Source organism: Capra hircus, unplaced genomic scaffold, assembly GCF_001704415.2.
Source record: "Capra hircus breed San Clemente unplaced genomic scaffold, ASM170441v1, whole genome shotgun sequence".
Lineage (NCBI taxonomy): Eukaryota > Metazoa > Chordata > Mammalia > Artiodactyla > Bovidae > Capra > Capra hircus.
The window spans coordinates 1-4,534 of record NW_017195605.1 but is presented as its reverse complement, the minus strand read 5'-3'; the positions used below and the strand labels follow the sequence as shown (position 1 = coordinate 4,534).

General features: G+C 68.0%; 1 non-coding gene across 1 annotated transcript; it reads left to right on the top strand.

Moving 5' to 3' along the window:
- The first annotated feature begins 200 nt into the window (after positions 1–200).
- Positions 201–2,763, top strand: LOC102180517. Its single transcript, XR_001917728.1, has 5 exons — positions 201–1,505; positions 1,589–1,712; positions 1,793–1,897; positions 1,978–2,105; positions 2,186–2,763. It is a non-coding gene; the product is annotated as an uncharacterized LOC102180517 (transcript).
- The last annotated feature ends 1,771 nt before the right edge of the window (positions 2,764–4,534 follow it).

Genomic DNA, 4,534 nt, shown 5'->3' with positions numbered 1-4,534 from the left:
GGACCGTCCCGGGTGGGGGCGGGCCTCGCGGGGGCCCCAACACGGTCCCCGTGCTGATTGGCTGGCCGGGCAGGGGCGGGAATGCTGGGCGGGGCTGCCTCCAGTTAGAAAAAGCCCGGGCTAGGGCCCGAGGAGCAGGGTGTGGGAGGGGGGTGGTGGGAGGGATGGGGGGGCACGGGGGAAACTGGGGAAACTGGGGAAGCGGGGGAGCGGAGGGGTAACCGGGGGAAGATGGGGAAGTGGGGTGCAGGGAAGCTTGCGTGGGGTGGGCCAAGGATCACCTTGGACATCTGGAGCCTGGCAGGAGCGGACCCACAGAGGGGCTAGCTTGGGGAGGGCCGCGGGGCGCCCGGGAGCCTTTTGGGGATCATTTTTTGCTCCCGGGCGCCCCGCAGGCCGGGCAACATCTGCGTGGAGGGTGAAAGACCCAAGCTAGCAGCACGGAGGAGAAGAGGGGGGAGCCAGGCATTCATCCCGGTCAATTTTGGTTTCAGGTCGTGGCGGCTGGTGGACAGGGGGGCTTCTGGAGAGAGGCTCGCCCCGGGGCAGGGGCAACGGAGGCGTAGCTGGCAGCCACGGGCAGGTGAAGACAGCGCTCTGCCGGCCAGGTGAGTCCCCTTCTCCTTGCTGGGCCTTGCTCTCCTGGCCTCCTGCAGAAGGAGGTTCTGGGGAGCGCGGGCCAGCGAGGTGGAGAGGCTGGCCTCCCGGCAGAGCAGCAAGACAGGCTGGTCAGGCAGCACAGGTGATACCGTCTCAGGGGGAGCTGAGACAGGGCGGGCTGGGGGGGCCACGGGCCGCCCCAGGTGGCAAGAGCATTTCCAGAGAGTCAGGCGGGAAGAGCAGGCAGGGCTGCCAGCACGTGCAGGGGCACTCAGGCCCCCGGAGCGAGCAGGACAGGGCGGGGACTCAGGACAGAGGGGTTCCCAGCCGCCACTTCACCCACTGCAGTTCACTTAGTAGCAGGTCACAGGAGCGGCTCTGGCCAGGCGTCCTCGGGCCTGAGCCGGAGCCTCGAGGGCCGGAGAATGAGAGAGAAGGCAGCGCAGTGCGCGGGCAACCGCGGAGGGATGTCATCTGGGGGGCGGTGGCCGCGGGACAGGCCCGCAGAGATACCCGCAGCAGGGAGGCTGCACGGGCCCAGCCCGTGGACGCCAGCCCCACGCGGCACTGCGGCCCAGGGGCCACGCGGGAGGGCCCCAGTGCACTTGGGGACACTGGGGACACTTGACCCGAACCGCTGGCCCCTGGGATGGGCATGATAGACAGGACAGCACCCAGGGGAGCCAAGGACACGGGCGAGACCAGGCTAGGCGGGGCGGGTGGGGGTGGCGTGAGTGTGCACTCTCGGGGGAAGGGAGGTCAGGGCACAGGCAGGGGCGAGGGGCCGGAGCCGGGCACCGAGCCAGTGGGTGGGGCACTGGACTTTCGAGCCCGTGGCCAAGGCGGGCCTCTGTGGGCGATGACGAAGCGGGATCGGTGCCTTTGAGCTTGGACCGGAGACGAAGGTGAGTGTCCAGCCCGCTGCCCTCCTGATGCCCTTGGCCACCTCTGCCCACCCAGTCAGCGCCCCCCCCATCTCTGCCCACAGCCACGTCTCCAGTGGGGTGGTGGTGCCTGCCAGCCACGGAGGCCCGGCGGCCAGGACGCGCACAGAGGGATATGATATGGTCCGGTGTGATGGAGAGAGCAGGCGGGACCGTCCGGCCTCTCAGGTGAGTGTAGACGCAGGCCGTGCCCCCCACCCCGGGCCCGCTGGCCCGCACTCAGCCTCACAGGCGCCTCTCTCCCACAGAGCGCTGGCCCCGCGGGGAGCCGGGATATCGCCGTTCCTTTAGCCTCCTGACGGAGCAGACGCTACTGCTGCTCTTCAGACACCCAGAACCCTCAAGATGACAAGGTGGGAGGGCCCCGCCACACGCAGGGCGGCGGGCGCGGCAGGGCCCCAGAGGCGGGGACTCACGCTCTTCCCTCCCGCAGAAATGGTGCTACCCAGCTCATGCCTGGGACTTGGAACTCGGACTTCTTCAAGTCTTTCTAGCTCTGACTCGAGAATATGCTGCATTTGGAACCACTACACACCTTAACTCAGGAATCAGCTCTGGAAGGTGCTGGCCCTCTCAAGCGCCCCGCCCCGCCCCCTGGCCAGCCTGCCCCGCCCTCACACCTCTCTGTCCTCTGTCCGCAGGTTGACCTAAAGGAACGGAAGACCCACACCACCGGAAGAGCGGCGCCCGCGGCGACACCCACCCCGGCCCGACGACTCCATCTCTGCGGCCACCCCCTGCCCCAGCCCCGAGACCACCAACAGCCTCCCTCCCTCCTTTCCCTCCTTTTCTGTCTCTATCTTCTGATCTTCTCTCTGCTGTCCTTTGCTCAGGAGACTCAGAGCGTCCAGAGCCCCGTTCCCCCCGTCCCCCTTGAATTAATTTGCACTAAAAGTCGTTTGCACTGGTTGGGGTTCTGGAGCCAGCCCTGGTCTCTGAGCGTGTGTAAGCGCGTGTGTGTGGCCAACTGCTGAATGTGTCGGCCTCCTCGGCCCGTGCCCCCCGCCAGCACCCTACCCACCCTCGTGGGTGACTGGGAGGGGGCCCGAGTGGGGGGGCCCGAGTGTGAGGGGCCCCGCCCTCCCATACCTAGTCTGGAGGCTCCAAACATCGGAGCACGGCACCAAGCATTCCACTGTGTGCCCATCTTGCCCTGTGTCCCTCCCTGCCAGGGCCTCCTCAGATGCCCTGGACTCATCAATAAACTCAGTTACAGGAATTTGTCTCAGGACTCTTGCATTTGAGATGAACGGGTGTGGGGGGTGTGGGGGAAATGGGGCGGGGGAACATGGGAAGGCCCGCGGGCCGCAAGGGGCTGCACACAAGTGTGGGGGCGACCCATGGGCGGGGATACACGGAGGGGAGGGGGCGGCCCCGAGCGGGAGCACAGAGTGGGGGGCTGCGGACACGAGGGGGCGACCATGGGCGGGGACACACGGAGGGGAGGGGGCGGCCCGGAGCGGGAGCACAGAGTAGGGGCTGCGGACACGAGGGGGGCGGGGCGGGGCTCCTGTAGGAGGGGCAGCCGAGGGGGCCGGGACATAAGGAACCGGGGCAGCACCACGTGGGGGCTGGGGTGAGGGGCAGGGGGACCCAGGGTTCCTGCAGGGGGAACAAAGGGGGCCGTCAGCCCTGAGAGAGCCCCTCCCGCTCACAACACCCAAGCCACTCTGAGCCGCCGGCCAGACCCCCAAAGCCTGGTCTAGGAGGCTGCTTTCTAGAATCGTCCCGGGAGAGTGGGCTTGACGTGGGATCAGGCGATCCGCAGTGCTGGCAGGAGGTGGGCCATGCCTCCAGGAAGCCCAGCACCCCCCCTCTCGTCCCCATCCCTGCAGGCCCTGAGCACTGGGCTGGGGCACAGTGGCCCCTCCCCATTCTCTGCTGTGGTGGAGCGGGGAAGGGTTGCTCAGGAGGGCCTCAGGCAGGACATCCGTGGAATCTGCTTGGCTGCAGTGGAGGGCAGAGCGGGGCTGGGGGATGAGCGCTCATCAAGCGGGCGACAGTGGGGCGCCGCAGGAAGGGGTGGGGGTGACAGGGAAGAGGGGTGCACAGAAAGAGCCTGCCCTGGGCCATGTCCTGCTGGGGTCCGGCCTCAGGGGATCGCCTGGGGTGCATGGGCAACCCCCCTCTGCGTTCGGAGCCGCTGTCCGGGTACAAGGCAGCAGCAGGCAGGGGGCCGCCCCTCTGCCTCTGACCCCCTACCCCACCCCAGGCCTCTCAGCTCCTGGGCGCCAGGCGCGACGCTGGGAACCCTTGGAAGGAGGGCTGGGTCCTTTGGCCCCTTCCCGTGCTCAGGGCAGTCAGGAAATGCTTGCGGGCCGACTGACCGAGAGGAGATAGCAGAGGCCTGGGAGACCCCCAGCTCGTGCCTTTCCAGCGTCCGGCGGGCCGGCCCTTGACTGCCCTGGCTCCAGCCAAGAGTCGCCCCGCCCCCGTGCACTCCCCCCGGTTCCGTGTCTGGCCTCTCTGGGCCCAGCTCCCCCCGAGAGGAGACGTGCAAATTCCAAGGCTGCAAGGGGGACAGTCCCAGAGCAGCCGGCGGTGTGGTCAGCATGATGCGCTGGGATGAAGGCGTTCATGACGAGCTGGCCCACGGCACACGTAGGGGGGCTCCTGAGAGCCTCCTGCCTCCTACCCCCAGGGGCTTTCACGGGGCCCAGCCGGCAGCTCGTGGGCAAGACTGGCCCTCTCTAGGCCCACGGCCCGCTGGACTTGCCCCTGTGTGTTTTGCCAGCAGGACAAAGAAACCCATCCTTGTGGTCTCTGTGAGCCTGTCTCCCTTGGAGCTCTGCAGAGCTGGCCTCAGAGGACAAACCAGCCTCCTGGGGCTGGAGGTGGTGTGGTGGGTGCCACGAGCTAGCCACGGGCCCAGAAGTGACGGCCGTGGCAGGGGAGCAAGGGGGACGGGGCTCTGAGCCCCTCCCGCTCTTCTGCTCCAGGCTCCCGGGATCCTGAGGCTCAGCTGGGAGTGCGGGCTCTCCTCGCCAGGC